Genomic DNA, 17,571 nt, shown 5'->3' with positions numbered 1-17,571 from the left:
GCAGGGCCCGGAGAGATAGCACAGTGGTGTTTGCCTTGCAAGCAGCCGATCCAGGACCTGGTTGGTTCGAATCCCGGTGTCCCATATGGTTCCCTGTGCCTGCCAGGAGCTACTTCTGAGCAGACAGCCAGGAGTAACCCCTGAGCACCGCTGGGTGTGGCCCAAAAACCAAAAAAAAAAAAAAAAAAAAAAAAAAAAGATTAGAAGCAGCAAACTGGTCTGTGTGGTGCCTGGCTTTATGCCACCTATAGTGTCGGGCATTGCCCAAACTGCCAAGCATGCACCCCACCATCAGTCATTACTACCACATCAGTGACAGAGGGGAAGGAACCTTAAAAAACAAAAAACAAGAGAGATAGCACAGCGTTTGTTTGGGAGGGCTTTTGCCTTGTATGCGGCTGATCAGGGTTCAATCCTAGGCATCCCATTGGGCCCCTCAAGCAGGTGTGATTCCTGCTAGGAGTAAGCCCTGAGCACTGCTGGGTGTGGTCCAAAAAGAGAAAAACAAACAAACACAACCAACCAAGAGATGTTCCTCCCTCCCTGCCATCTGCAAGGGTTTGTACCTGTCTTTGGTTATAAGACTTGCCAGGCCGGGGGTCGCACCCCAGGATCCTTCGCTGTAAAAGTGTCCCCTGAAAGCAAGTGAAAGCCAGCACAGTGGGAGATCACTGTAGTTTTGACTGGTGGGCCACTTGCTGGCGCTCCAGGTGGCTGATCCAAGGTGAGACTGTTATTTTATGGAATATTTGGTGGGGGATGCAGTGGCTGCAGGTAGCTGGCAGGAGAACCCAGAAGCAGGAATTCTCAAGCATGTTCTGCAAAGCAGGGTCTGGACCCACTCAAGGACCTGAGAACATTTAGAGCCTGTTCCCGGGCCACCAAAGCTCCAAGACCATCTCTTGATCATCTCCAATGTATTCCAAAGTTCTGTCCTGTCACTCAGACTCAGGTGGCCCTGAGAAGGCCCTGTTTGTAGGGTTCTGGCACCAGGTCCCCCGACCAGGCCAATGCAAGGGTGGGTAAGGGTCTCTTCTAGCCTGTGGCCTTGAGGCTGAACTCGGGAAAGGGAAGGAAGATTGTGAGCCACAGACCACTCACAGGGAAGCATTGTCAGAGCAATGGACTTCATTTATTGAAGATAGGGACAAGGCTTGTAAGGGTAAACTTTAGGTGAGAAACAGAATGTGGGTAATACAATTTAGACATTACAGCAACAAGATGGCATGCCGAGACAACAGTCACAGGGTACATGGCATCATTGTTTTGGATGATATGCAAAGATAGCCCATGGCATCATTCAATCAGGAAGCATGTAAAGATAGCAGTTGCAATGCTTGTGGCACTATTAGCCTAGGCAGGTTGTTTGACCTGGATGACTTTCTCCTGTGCTCATAACAGCAGGGACACAAGTCTCCAAACAGAGACTTTCTTTTATCTTCAAGGCCAGCTTGCAGAAATCTCCTTATTTCCCTGGCCTCTCTCTCCACACCTGTTCTCTGTTGCCAGGTCACCCTAAAGTTTGGACAGTCCACCTGTGTGTGCTTGTCTCATTGGCTGTGATTAATCCTCTCTGGACAGAGCTTGGAGGGGCCCATTTGATTGGCCTCAAACAGTTAAAACACTGCATTGGGGGCTGAATTACTCTCCTTGGTAGTTAAGTGTTCACCTTGTCACTCTAATGATCTCAGTGTTCGTCAAGACACTTTCCCAGAAACATTTTATTTATTTATTTATTTTTGGTTTTTGGACCACAACCTGTGGCATTCAAGGGTTACTCCTGGCTTCACGCTCAGAAATCACTCCTGGCAGACTCAGAGAACCATATGGGATGCTGGGGATAGAACCTGGACCCATCCTGGGTTGGCTGTGTGCAAGGCAAATGCCCTACTGCTGTGCTATCGCTCCAGCCCCCAAATATTTTTAATAAGAATTTTATTAAATTCTTATTAAAATGTGTTATTCCAACACTAATTTACCAAGTTCTAAATACAATAATTTCAGGCATCCAATGTTCCCACACTAATCTCACCACTAGTGTGACTTTCCCATGACCAGAGTCCCTAATCTCCCACCCACCACCCACCACCACCTTTGCAGGCACAAACAAATCGACTTCCTATTGTTCGTTCCAACACCAAGGCACGTGAAAAGATCCAACTTAGATCAACCAGGATCCATTGAAAATGACTACCCCTACCAGACTTTGCCAGGTAGGGGTCCTGTTGCTAGGATGGTTGCCAGGGAATAGTTGATGGTCTTTTTTGACTTTCCTTTCCTGGCCTCTGTTCCTGTTGGAGCTTTTCCAGGTAGGGTAGGGGGTTCTGTCCTCTCTGGGTTCAAGGTGGCACTGTGTGAAGCTCTTTTTTTTGGGGGGAGCACTCCTGGTAGCGCTCAGGGGGTAACTCCTGGCTCTGTGCTCAGAAATCGCTCCTGACAGGTTTGGGGGACCATATGAGATGCCCGGGGTCAAACCCAGATTCGTCCAGGGTTGGCTGTGTGCAAGACAAAAACACCCTACAGCTGTGCTATTGCTCTGGCCCATGGGTGAAACTTATCAATGACAAAGTAACTCCTCCAAATTCTGTCTATTGGTTTCATCACATCTCAAGAATCATTGACTTGGTGGGATTGGCTTCCCTGGTGCCTGCCTGCTTCGTTAGGTCACCCCAGCTATTCTGGGGTAACCAGAGGTGGAGAAAACAAGTGACAGATTCCTTTCTGGAGGCTGCCACTGCCTCCCCACCAGTTCACATGACCCCCTGGAGACCCTTGCCACCATCAGTCCCTTCTTAGATATTGTGTTGTTTTGCCTTTTATAATTAGCTCTACAATCTTTCTAGATTGAATTTTTTTCTTTTAGATTTGATTTTTTTTTTCATGTATAGTACAAGTAGGAATCAAGAGACTCACCACACACACACACACACACACACACACACACACACACACACACACACCATCTTGTTTCTGGACTACACGGTGCTATTGCCTTTTGCTATTGTAGAACTGACTCACTGATGTCACTTCATATGAGTCTAGGCCAGCTGAACTCCGTGGACTTTTTTTCTTTCTCAAGATTGCCTGCTTTTCTTTCCACCCCCCTGTCATTTTTTTATACCTTACTTGTTAATTCTCACAAAAATGCCTGCTGTGATTTTGATTGGGATAGCATGGAGTCTGCTGAAAATTTGAGAGGAATCAAAATATGAGAATGGCAAATCTCTGCATTTATTTAGGTTTTCTTTGATTTTTCTAAGATACAATTTGTCAGGATTTTGTGACAAGGCTGTGCCTGGTCTGTCCCTATGAACTGGTTTTCTTTGAGGTGATCATCCTTATTGGTCTTCTCTCCTTATTGATTACTGATATAACATGTAACCCTGTGTGATACCATTTCTTTGTTTGTTTTGTTTTTGGACAACACCCTGCAGTGCTCAGGGGTTACTCTTGAGTGTACTTAGGATCACTCCAGCAGGGCTCAAAAGACATCATGAATTAAACCCAGGTGAGCTGTGCATAAGACAAACACCCTCCCTACTGTGCTTTTGTTTCGATTATGTGAAACTATATATATATATATATATATATATATATATATATATATATATATATATATATATATGTATCTATTTTGTTTTTTTGGGCCACACCCAGTGATGCTCATGGGTTATTCCTGGCTATGTGCTCAGAAATTGTTCCTGGCTTGGGGAACCAAATGGGACACTGGGGATTGAACTGAGGTCCATCCTGGGTCAGCTGTGTGCTACTGCTGTGCCACTGTTCTGGCTCCTGAACAGTATTTATTGATTTTTTTGTTTTTTGGGTCACATCCGGCAGCACTCAGAGGTTACTCCTGGATCTATGCTCAGAAATTGCTTCTGGCAGGCTTGGGGGAACCATATGGGATGCCGGGATTTGATCCACCGTTCTTCTGCGTCTAAGGCAAACACCTTAACGCTGTGCTATCTCTCCGGTCCCATGAAACAGTTTTTTTAAGTGATGTACATGATCTCTTTTAATTATTGGAGAGTCAAGGCATAGCATAGTAATCATAGTGAGAAAAATAGTATTAGAAACTTGAAAGTTTCCAAAAGAGTAGATTTGGGAGTCTAAAAGATAATACAAAGGCTTGTCTTGTACATAGCCAGCCCCTGTTTCCTGACTTTGGATATAGTTGTCCTGGTACTACCAAGAGTGGCTCAAGTTGCCTTCCCTTAAAAAAAAAGACTAGGTCTTAACTGTTCCCCAAACTAGAGAAGAAGGTGGGGTGATAGAATTGTTACATACATTCTGATGATAATCAGATTGCAGTCTATAAATGTACCAGACCCACATACTGTGCACTTCATACTTGTTATGTGCCAGTTGTATTTAAGTAAAGAATAAATATTTGGGTGGTGGTGGTAGAATGTTGGTGCCTGGGTGGTGATTGTGGTGTGGTGACATATTTTGAAGAGGTGTGAAGTTGTACTTCTAAAACACATACAGTATTAAAAATTATTTGTGGTATGCAAGACTACTAAGTAGTAGGCTAGGTACAGAGGGGATCACATATTCTAGCAGCCCTGGGGGTGAGGGAAGAGGATATGGGAGGTAGGACAAAAACGGAGGTGTAGGGAGGACAAATTGGTGATGGGAATGCCCCCTGATTTTTATGTAAATATGTACCTAAAATATTATTGTCAACAATATGTAAGCTACTATGATCAAAATAAAAATTATATTAAAAAAAGAAAATGACTAAAAAATTATTTGTGGTAATATAAATACAAATACAAATGTGTTTTACTATATTTTCTATTTATTCATAAACTTACTTTCCAAGAAGAATATATAAATATAAAATTTAAATAGTATATTTTTCATTTTAAATGCTTTTATACTAGATTAAGATTTTTTTCCCCGTTTCACAAATGGAGGGAGAAATAATGGAGGATACCAAGACCAAACAGTCATATGAACATTAAGTAGAAATAATAGAAGGATCAAACTTAAGCACCAAATCCAAAGCCAATGGCAACAGAATCGATACCCAATTCACAACATACTAGACACAGAGAGGACCACCTATACAAGCAACCTGGGGATTAAAAGATGGGAATATGGGATGCATGCTGGGAACAGAGGTGGAGGGAGGACAAGATTGGTGGTGGGAACACCCCTGATTCACTATCACTATATACCTAAAATGTTACTGTGAAAGATTTGTAATCCACTTGGATTAAAATAATAAAAAAAAACTTTTTCCATAAAAATGTATTCAAGGGTAGGAGTGAGAGCACAGAGGTAGGGCTTTTTCCTTGCATGTAGGTTACCTAGGACAGACCTGGGTTCAATTCCTAACATCCCATACAGCCCCCAAGCCTGCCAGAAACAATTTCTGAGCACAGAGCCAGGAGTAACCAATGAGTACCATCAAGTGTGGCCCAAAAACAAAAACATAAAAAGCATTTAAATGTGCTTCCAAATATAGATATTGGGCACCAGCAAGAAGGCACAAAGGGCTGGGGCACATTCTTTGCATATAGGAGCTCCAATTTTGTTCCTTGGCATTACATGTACCCGCAAGTACTGCCTGGAGTGCCCACTAAATATGGAATGTGTGATTGATTCTCATTAAACTAATTAAGAATGATTAAGTAAGTATTTTGTAGATATATGCTAAGTTTCCGTGCCTAGGGCACATCAAAACAAAGGTCCAAACAGAAGAGTAGATTATGAAGATGTGGTACATATACACAATGCAATACTACATAGCTGCAAGGAATGATACAATTATACAGTGAAAAGAGAGTCTTAAAATATGTTACCACACACCATTCCTTATATGTGGTGTTTAGAATAACTGCATGAAGAAATGAAATGATTTAAATTGGAGTTATCTTGAACACTCTTGGTCCCAGAGTAGAGTGAGGAAGAAGGAAAAAGAAGGAAAAAAATGAGGAGAAGAAAAGAAATTGAGTGGAGGAGAAGCACAAGGGGGCCTGGGGCCAAGTGGTCTCAGGTGCATTGGTGGTGTTAAGAAAGGTCGGGGCCGGGCGGTGGCGCTAGAGGTAAGGTGCCTGCCTTGCCTGCGCTAGCCTTGGATGGACTGCGGTTCGATCCCCCGTGTCCCATATGGTCCCCCAAGCTAGGAGCGACTTCTGAGCGCATAGCCAGGAGTAAGCCCTGAGCGTCCCAAGGTGTGGCCCAAAAACCAAAAAAAAAAAAAAAAAAAAGACACAACCAAACTTAACATGGGTCTGTTATGCTGGCAGTCTACGGACAGGGTGGTAGCATGGGATGCAATCTGGGAACATGGGTGGAGGGAGGTTGACACTAGTGGTAGATTCCCTCTGAATCTATATGTCTGAAATCCAACTATGAAAAACTGTAAATCACACTGGCTTCGGTAAAACATTAAAAACAAAATAAAGCAAAATAAAAAAACAAAAAACAAAGGTCTGTATTCAGAGGATTGTCATTTCTCACAGAGCACAGAGACAGTGTGGGGTATGTCTGCAGAAAATGCCAGTCGACCTAGGAATGTTGATAGGACAGAAGTGACAAATGAGCTTCACAGTCTGCGTACATCCTCACACAGATATTTTTGCCAGGAATGTACAGTGGTGAAACCTTGGAAAAAACAAGATGGAGGATTCTCCAAAGGTTAAAACTAGAACCTTTGGTGACCCTGAGATCTCAGTCCTTGGTGTTTTTTTCCAAAATTATGGAAACATTAACCCCAAAGAACTATGTACATCTGTTGCATTAAATAATTAGCGATGGTTGCTGGATGGAGAAGGATGGAGGCCTTTATTCTTAGGCAATGGCCATGTGGCTTCATCCCCCATCAACTGTTGGGTCTGGGGTCCAGGAAAGCGACGGGTATTGAACTCACTCACAGGCAGGCTTCAGGAAGCATCAACTTTATTCATGCCCTATCCACCACATGTGTGGCCTATATCATAACCTTTTGAGCATTCAGTCATTCTTAGCTAGCCCTCCATCTTAACTCCTTTTAGCCATCTTCCCTTTGACCTCCATGCTGGCAAAAGACCAAAAGATGCCTCATCCCCTCTGGTCAAAACCTTATCTACCCTTTCCAAGACCCCTCCCAGGAAATGGGCGGGGTCTTGCAGGTAAGGCCAAGTTACCTAGGAAGAATGAGGGGATGAGGCTTCATACATCGATGTCCTTCATAATACTATTTACAATAAACAAGATCCGGAATTAAATCAAGTGTCCACCAGCAGGTAAGTAGACAAAGAAATCATGGTTTGTAGACATAGTGGAGTATTCCTTAACTCTAAGAGATAAAATCTTGCCTTTGGCTGCAATGTGGATGTCAGGAAAGGGGGCCTATGTTAAGTGAAACGAAGTGGGGGTGAAGTCCAAGTATTTTGTATCTAAACTAAGCAAAGAAATAATAGATACCTAATGACAACAACTACCTTGGACTTTGACAACAGAATTGAGCTTACCTCTCATCCACTGCTGGTTGTATGAAATGTTATCTGGTTCAATCCCTGTGGAAAATACTATGGAGAATTCTCAGTAACCTTAGTATTAAGCTACTCTATGACCCAGCATCCCACTTTTAGGTATCAACCCAGGACTTAGAAGCATTCATTTAAAAGGGCATATGGACACCATTATTTATTGCTGCACTTAGTACAATTAGGTGTTGAACAAAAGGTGAGTGGCTTTTGAAGCTGTGGTATGGGCACAATTGAAAACTATGCAGTTGGGGCCCGAGAGATAGCATGGAGGTATATTTAAATTGGAGTTATCTTGAACACTCTTGGTCCCAGAGTAGAGTGAGGAAGAAGGAAAAAGAAGGGAAAAAAGTGAGGAGAAGGAAAGAAATTGAGTGGAGGAGAAACACAAGGGGGCCTGGGCCAAGTGGTCTCAGGTGCATTGGTGGTGATAGCAGAAGGTCATCGGTTCGAATCTCGGCATCCCATATGGTCCCCTGTGCCTGCCAGGAGCAATTTCTGAGCACGGATCCAGGAAAAAACCCTGAGCACTGCCGGGTGTGACCCAACCCCCCCCCCCAAAAAAAAAGAAAAAGAAAAAAAGAAAACTATGCATTTGTAAAGAATGATGAAAGCATGCAGTTTGCTGCAACATAGTTGGAATTGGAGAGATCATGAAGTAAGCCAGAAGAAGAAAGACAAAGGCAGGATGGTCTCATTTATCTGTGGTATGTAGAATGACTGGATGAGGAAATGGAGTAAAGTGGAAAAGTCTTGATCATTCTTACCCCCAAAGCTTTTCTGTCCCAGAAGGACAGAGAAGGAACCAATTCAAGGTGGCAAGGAAGATGAGAAAGGGAAGTAATGGGGAAGCAAGAGTCTGGGCTTAGGTTCTATTGGGGATGTGTGAGAGTGAAGTAGCTGTACATCCAAAGCACAGACTCAACAACATTGAAAACACGAGATCTAAGCATCAACCACTCAACTTTGTAAAGTGCTCGTCAAGGGGGCAGGCAGGGAATGGGAACACCAGTGATGGGGACAGGGTTGAAATGTTGTTATGTCTCAAGCTCAATTATCAATAGTGTTATACATCACAGTTCTTTAAATTAAAGTTATAAAAATAGTTGAGGTTACCAAGTGTGGAGGTGGGTGGAGGAGAAGAGAAAGAAGAGGTACCAGGGCACAGGTGGAGGGTCTTGGGCACTATGGTAATGTTGTAAGTTTGTAAACAAAAACACAAACATGAGTGTAAACACTATGATAGCCATGGAAATGCAAGAAAAAGAAGGAAGAGAAGAAAGAGGAGGAGGAGAAGAGGGAAACAGAGAAGGAAAAGGTGAAAGAGATGAAAAGAAAGAGAAGAAAGAGAAGGAAGACAAGAAGAAAGAAGGAAGAAGAAAGAGAAGAGAAGAAAGAAGGAGGAGAAGGAGAATAACAATTAATAATAATAATAATAATAATAATAATAATAATAATAGCACTTCTGGGAGGAGGAAGTGAGCCTGTTCTTGGAAGTGAATAGAATCCCAGGGCATACATGACTTTTCACTTCTTTCCAAAGTGAGGGAGGACATGGGGTCCTGGGAAATGGAGAGCCGCCAGAGTCTTCATGGAATGAATGATGGGAACTTTACATCTTCAAAGGAAAAATATCCCATCTAAGAGCAAACAGGACCACTTTTTCAGCAATTTAAATCTTTACACAAATTGTGTCCTCCAGTTCTCCATCCCCCTAGTCCTTTGCAGGTATTGTGATAACAGTGGGACCAAATGGAATCAGTGCATGAGAACAGTCATTAGCGACCAGCCTTTCATCAGAGATTGATGTTAATGGATTCTGGGATCACTAGAGTTCCCGATGGCCAAGATGCTTTTCCTGCCCATTTGCTTGCTTTTTTGTACATGGCTATAATTATATTTTGCTCCAATTTTCTGTAATGGGCAGATGAAGAAAGCTTCATGTGGTCAATTGGAGAATAGATATAAATGGCGATCAATTTGTCTCTTCTCAATCAACAGTGGTTTTCTCACACTCGATTCCAACAGGAATAGTTGTGGTCTTCAGTAGTCATGAATGCTGAGTTTCCGATGCCAGGTAGCATCAGTGACAGCTCATGGTAGCAAAGGAGACTTCACTGTTGACAGCATGTGAAGGGAGAGGCTGACAGTGCCATCTTGCCTCAGTTCATATTGTCACCAGTCAGACCTTTTTGGATTCCCCCTGCGATGCTTTTCCTGAACCATCCAGGACAGAATCCCATAAAGTAACTGTTTCAGGGGACCCCGTAGGTAGATAACTGTTCTGGGTATTTTTCTTGAGGCAGAAGCCTAAAACATACCACCTTGGAGAAGGGAAGGACAGCACAAAGAGGGGTACCAGCCCCCAGGATTAGTGGTTACTCTCAGGCTTGACTTGGCGCTCATTCCCTTTTTCTTTTGACCTCCACCCTCACAGAGAACTCTGGTTAAGGGGATTGCCGGTCAACCATTTTTACTGCCCAACTGCATTGCTCCCTAGACTTTCCTAAGATCCCTACATATCTCTAAGTTTATGTTTAGCTACAGCTAAGCTTCCCGATATGAAGTTCACCAGAAAGAGTAGTGAGTGCAGTTAGAGAAATAACTACACCAACAACTATCATGACAAGGTAGTGAGAGAAATCGAATGCCTGTCTCGAAGACAGGCAGGGGGTGGAGAGGAGGGAGATGGGGGCATTGATGGTAGGAAGGTTGCACTGGTGAAGGGGGTGTTCATTTTTATAACTAAAACCCAACTACAAACATGTTTGTAATCATGGTGTTTAAATAAAGATATTATAAAAAAAATAAGATCCTTCCTCTCGACTCTGCTTCTACTGGGTTGATACTGTCCAGTGTTCTTTTTGCTGGAATTCAGACCAGAGAGATTCTGACTGATCACCCCATTCTTTTCATTTCTCTGTGGAGGATGTCAGACTAGGGGGTTGTGAAGATTCCCTGTCACTGTGAGTCTTCCCTTTCTGAGGCCCAAACACTGTTTGTAGGTACTCTCCCAACCACGTGGTCCAGCCATCAAAATGCACAGGAGTCCATGTAGACCTGTGAGTTTGGCCCAAAATACAACCCCCTCCCCAAATTTTAAAAGAAATTGGTCAGAAATTGAACTACCTTCTAAATTTAAAATTCAGTGTCTTAAGAGGATCCTGTACTGCTAAAATGCATCATTCAGAGGCTGGAGCAATAGGACAACAGTGCTATAATAAAAAAAACATAAATAGACAAATTAATTGAAAAGGATAGAAAATATACTCTCATAGATAGAAGGCACAGTAAAAGTTACAGAGTTTGCACCTAGACTTTTAAGGCCAAGATATTTACAAAACTGAAATTATTGCTTCCTAATTATAAAAGAAATGCTTTATCCAGGAAGTCATAAGAACTATATATATGCCTGTTCACCAAAACCAGAGCTTCTAGAATCATGAAATAAAATGGACAGATGAGCTAATCTGCAATCACATATCAGTCTCTTACTGACTGAACAGGTAGGATAATAAAAGAGTAAGAATATAGAAACTGGGACAACAGTACCAACTAACTTAAGCTTCCCTTACAGAACTATACAATCAGCCACTTCAAAATACACATCCTTTAAATGTGCAGAGAATTTTAGCCAGCAGAACATCTTCAGGGAAGTAGAATTGTCACAGGAAACACAGGAGCTTGAAATCACACGGGAAACATACTCTGACCATAATTAGGCACCCCCAAATCAGTATGGTGTAAAGAGATAAGATGAAATTGTATAGTTAAAAAAGAACCAAAAATGCTTGGAAGTTAAAACACATGTGTTATTTGTTGGTTTGGTTGGGGGGTCCTGGCAATGCTATAGGATCGATCTCAGATGTGGGATAGGAAGTCCCAGGTTAGGTATCTATTTATATTGGATATAAAACAGTCTTACTGCCATTGGTTTACATTAAGCAAAATCTATCACTGCATCACATTGGGTGGTACCTATAATATTTGATGACGACTCCACAATCTTGCTCATTCTGGTACCAGCCAAATTGGTACCACTCTTTGGAACTGATAATCCATATTATCAGTTTTATAATTATCATATATATATATATAATTATCATATTATAAGCAGAAGAGGAGGAAGAGAATAGAACAGAGACATTCAGGAAGAGGAAGTGACTATGGGAACAAAAGTGCAGCTTTCTAACTAGTGGTTTTGAATATTTATTTGCTCATGAAAAATTAAAAGTTAAATTTTTTTTTTTGGTTTTTGGGTCATACCTGGCAGTGCTCAGGGGTTATTCCTGGCTCTACACTCAGAAATCACTCCTGGCAGGCTCAGGGGACCATATGGGATGCCAAAATTCGAACCACCATCTTTCTGCATGCAAGACAAACGCCCTACCTCCATGCTATCTCTCCGGCCCCTAAAATGAAATTTTAACCAACCTTTTAATTTAAGGGATGATGGTTTGAACTATAATTCATAGTAGTGACCTAAGCTTATAGTGTACTACATCTCACCCACCATCAGATTATCTAAATCTTTCCACCACTGGCCCCAGCAAGATCTTGTTTCCTAAACCCCACTGGAGTCCCAGTTCTCAGTTCTGTTGGCAATAGTGAATCATGAAGAGCAAATGAATTAATGAATGAGGAGAGGCTCAGAGTCCCGAGTAAGGGAAAGGGCCTGGAAATAAGAAGCAAAATGGCTATATATTAAGTAAAGGGACTAGAGAGTAGCTTATAAATATCTGAATGTTTGATTCCTTTCTATAATCTTCATTGAAGTTGTTGAATATTACTTTAGTGTTACATGTGTCATAAATTATAATTTATATTGTTTACCACCAAAACATACAAACTCAATCCTTTCACCATCTTATTTTATTAGCTTATCTGGTTCTAGAGCCTCTGATTTAGAATTACAGTTTAAATGCTTATTTTCATTTATTTCCTTTATTCATTTTGTTTATTAATATTATAGTTATTTCTAATCATGCGATGAGTTTGCAGCAAATATAAATTATTTAGCAAAGAATCATTTTTATTAAAGGTGTAATGTGTCTTTGACATATTTGTGTATAATCTGGTTCTCTGGTTTTTCTGTAAAGTAGAAATCAAATCTATGTTTCAGAAATAACACCAATTAAAGTACTGGCATGATCAAAATTCCCTCTGCATTAAATAAAAGAGAAAGTATTATATAATCAGGCTAGAAACCTGCACATAATTTTACTTTATATCAAGAGTATGGAGCAAACATCAATATTAAACATTACTCAAAATGAAATTAGATGAGGAGAGAATGTCAGAGGAATATTTCATAATAGCTCTGTGCCTCTTTTCTAATATAGGTTGTTACTATCTTTATTCAATATTGCACGTCGGTGTATTCATCCATTAAATTAATGCTAGTTTTAGTTAAAATTAATTTTTTTGCCACACACAGAGGTGCTTGGGGTTACTCTTGACTCTGTAGTCAGGTATTACTTCTGGCAGTGCGTGGAGGGACCAAATGGAATAAAATTCTGCCAGGAATAAAATTTTGGTTGGCCACATGCGAGGCAAAGATACTACCCACTGTGTTATCACTCCAAATCCCCAAATTAACACTGTTCTTAAACTTTAGCTCCAACAAGAGAGTCAAAATCAGTGTTTATTTGGTCTATTAGCTGGCTATTTTCTATGATAACAAACTTTTAATGATGAATTTTTATATAACCATAATTACTCAAAATAGCCAAATAGGAGGCAAATGCACTCATCATGAGAACCTGATCACAAAGGCATCAACAGAGCAGATAGAATAAAAGTTATGGAAGCAGAGCAGTGAGGTCACGGGCCAACTTCCTGAACCAATTCTGTAGTGGGTCAAGATGAGGTGTGAGCTTATCTGGGCACCTGCCACCCTATGAGTATCCTGAGCTTTCCCAACCAGATGTTGACAACATAGATGCTTTGTACTCAAGCTTATCTGTGCAGAAAGCATGATCACAAGTATGTAGAACTCGTCACTTTCGAATTAGGAGTCATGAAAAGCACTATTTATGAAAGAATCTCTGTTCAGACAATCAGCCCACTTACTCTAACCAGCTAACCTTTTCCTTAGACGAGTCTCATAGAAAAGACAGATAACCTATGTCTATGAGCTGATCTAGCTACTATCTTCTTAGATGATTGTGCTCCAAGCTGACTCTATGAGAAAAAGGCTAGTGGCTGCTATTTTTTAAATTCTTGCTAAGTTTAGGGGCTACTTTGCATGTAGACACCAGGGTTTGGTTCCTAGCACAACACATGATCTCCCAAACACTTCCAGAAGTGATCCCTGAATGCAGAGTCAGGAGTTATCCCTGAGTGTCATCAGTATGGCCCCCAAAATAAAAACAACAATTAAAAATATTTTAATCTGGGGCCAGAGAGATAGCATGGAGGTAAGGCGTTTGCCTTTCATGCAGAAGGCCATTGGTTCAAATCCCGGCATCCCATGTCCCATATGGTCCCCCATGCCTGCCAGGAGCGATTTCTGAGCGTGGAGCCAGGAATAACCCCTGAGCATTACCGGGTGTGACCCAAAAAACAAAAAACAAAAAAAAAATTTTAATCTAAAAAAGCTAATATGGTAATAAGATCCAGAGACAATAGAGACGAGGGCCAGAAAGACCAATCCATGGTAGGAAGCTTAACAGAGAGAGGGGTATAGTTAGGGCAGAGAAGGGACCACTATGACAATGGGAGTTGGAAATGATCACTCTGGAAAAAGAACTGGGTGCTGAAAAAAGATAAAGTGATATGCAGGATGTCCCTTCAAGTAACAATATTGTAGACCATAGTGTCTAAAATGGAAATAAATGAGAGATAAATAAAAAAGAGAGAGAAGGAGACAGACAGAGACAGAGAGACATAAAAGAAAAATGTCTTCCCTAGAGACAGGCAGGGGGTGGATGAGTGAGAGGAAAACTGGTGAAGAGAAATGGAACTGAGTGGTGGACATTCTATAACTAAAACTCAGTCATGAACAATTTTATATTAACGCTTAAATAAAGTAATTAAAATAAAAATTGTTAAAAAGAAAAGAAATGTCTTCAGAGCATAGAGCTTCAAGCCAAAAAAGGAACAAAATGAATTGAGCCAGAGCAATAACACAGAGGTAGGGAGTTTGCCTTGCATGAAGCTGATAAGGAACAGACCTGGGTTGGAACACTGACATCCCTTATGGTTCTTTGAGCCTGCCAGGAGCGATTTCTGAGTGCAGAGCTAGGAGTAACCCCTGAGCATCACTAGGTATGGTCCCCAAAATAAACAAAACAAACAAAACCCAAAATGAACTGAGCCAAGAACAATGTTAGGAAGAATAGTGTGTGAGTATGTAAATGCCAGGGGAGTGGGGTGCAGAGGAGAGGCATGGGGATCCAGGCAAGAGGGGAGAAGATGGCGCTAGTTCAACTAAAATCCATAACCATATTGCTGGCAGGATATGGTGAACCCTCAATGGATCTTGGATCAGGTCACCCCGACATTTGTCTATCAGGATGCGGTTGGGAGCTTGTGGATGCCAGTGGAAAGGCAGCCAGAGAGCACCTGGGGATGAACACTTTTCTGCATGTACATTAATTTTAATTAAAATCTATTTGCAAGGGAACTGAGACATCTACCATATGAAGGCAATTCAAAATTGCTACTGCAGTCCACAGACAGAATCTTCTATGGATCAAAGGAGATAATTTACTAAGAACCTGGTTCTTTATTTTTTGGGGGGGTCACACCCTGCAGCGCTCAGGGGCCACTCCTGGCTCTGTGTTCAGAAATTGCTCCTGGCAGGCATGGGGGACCATATGGGATGCTGGGTTTGAACCACCGTCCTTCTGCATGTAAGGCAAACGTCCTACCTCCATGCTATCTCTCCGGCCCCTCTTTTTTTTCTTTTCAAAACTTTTATTTTTGTAATTAAATAAATTCTTCAAATGAATCATCATAAAATATCTAGTTAGAGTTGTTCAAGATTGAGTTTCACACTTTAAAAAAGGTCCCTGGGAGAGCATAAAAACCGGCTATCCTTTGCAAAAGCTGGCTCCCTGTGTGTGACACCAGGCGGGGAAAATCCGCGAAAGTACACCGGCCCAGTGGGGCTCAGCTGTGAAAGACTGTGAGTGTGACCTGTCTATGTCTGTCTACTGTCCTCTTGCGTGAAACTCTTGCGAGTGGGGCAAAAAGAGCCTCCAGAAACCTCGCTCGCCCAGACGCCATTTTCAGGGAGGGACTTCAGAGCATAAAAAACCGGCTATCCTTTGCAAAAGCTGGCTCCCTGTGTGTGACACCAGGCGGGGAAAATCCGCGAAAGTACACCAGCCCAGTGGGGCTCAGCTGTGAAAGACTGTGAGTGTGACCTGTCTATGTCTGTCTACTGTCCTCTTGCGTGAAACTCTTGCGAGTGGGGCAAAAAGAGCCTCCAGAAACCTCGCTCGCCCAGACGCCATTTTCAGGGAGGGACTTCAGAGCATAAAAATCGGCTATCCTTTGCAAAAGCTGGCTCCCTGTGTGTGACACCAGGCGGGGAAAATCCGCGAAAGTACACCGGCCCAGTGGGGCTCAGCTGTGAAAGACTGTGAGTGTGACCTGTCTATGTCTGTCTACTGTCCTCTTGCGTGAAACTCTTGCGAGTGGAGCAAAAAGAGGCTCAGAGGAGCACGGCCGCTCCGCTTCGCTACGCGGCCGTGCACTCTTTCTAAGGAAAGAACTCCATTGCAACAAGAAGGAAAAATCACACTAAGAACGGCGCTATATCACAGAAGCAAACATTTCTCTCTGGACTGTCTTCTCTGTTACATGCTCGGGCCTAAGATTTGACCCAGTGTGAGGCTTCATCCACGGAGGACTCCCCTCCCTTAGAGGCAAGTCAGCCCATCCAGAAAGGGAGGAGCCAGAGGAGTGTGCTGCCTACATCATATAGACAATGAATACCACTACAACACGTAGAAAAACCCACAATACAAATGTGACAATGGGGAAACAGCGCAGGCCAGCATCAGACATAGAGAATGAAGATGACAATTCTGAGGACCAGATAATGACTGAACAACTAATCAACCTCTCAGATAAGGACTTTAGACTAGCAATATGGAAGGTGCTCAACAGACTCCAAGAAACCATGGATCGAGTTGAACAGAACACTAATAAGAACCAAGAAAATATGAAGGCAGAAATGACAAAACTCCAAACTGAAATAACATGTCAACTAACAGGCCTGAAAAACTCAGTAAACGAAGTGAATGACAAAATGGATAAGCTCTGGGACAGGGTATCAGAAGCTGAGAATAGACTTGGTGCTGTGGAAGATGAGATACATAACAATTCCATACAGCAGGAGAGATTGGACAAAAAACTTAAAGCAAATGAGCAGACAATGGAAAAATTAGTCAAAGAATGGGAACAGACGAAAATAGAAGTCTATGATAAGATCAACAGAAACAACTTAAGAATCATTGGAGTCCCAGAGACCCAGGAAGAAAATTTCCAGGAAGAATCAATGGTCAAGAACATCATTAAAGAGAAACTTCCAGAGCTAAAGAATATATGTGATCAAATCCTGCATGCCCGAAGAGTACCAACCAAAAGAGACCCCAGAAAAACCACCCCAAGACACATCCTAGTCACAATGACAAATCCCACAGATAGAGACAGAATTCTGAAAACAGCAAGATCAAAAGGGGAAATCATGTTTAAGCAAGCTTCCCTGAGATTTACAGCAGACCTGTCACCAGAAACGCTCAATGCCAGAAAGCAGTGGTGGGATATTGTGACAAGACTGAATGAAATGAATGCTTCACCCAGAATACTATACCCAGCAAAACTCACTTTCCGGTTTGATGGAAGAATACATGGTTTCACAGACAAAAAACAGCTCAGAAACTTCACAGACACAAAACCAGTCTTAAGAGAAAAACTGAAAGACCTAATCTAAGACAAGACTACCCAAAAGACACACCAAATTTTGAAATAAAGATGGCGTTAAATCCCAGGACAATTCTTTCTCTCAACGTCAATGGACTAAATGCACCAGTTAAGAGACACAGAGTGGCTAAATGGATCAAAAAACTCAATCCAA

This window comes from Suncus etruscus, chromosome 11, assembly GCF_024139225.1.
Source record: "Suncus etruscus isolate mSunEtr1 chromosome 11, mSunEtr1.pri.cur, whole genome shotgun sequence".
Lineage (NCBI taxonomy): Eukaryota > Metazoa > Chordata > Mammalia > Eulipotyphla > Soricidae > Suncus > Suncus etruscus.
Note: the sequence above shows the minus strand (reverse complement) of the source record.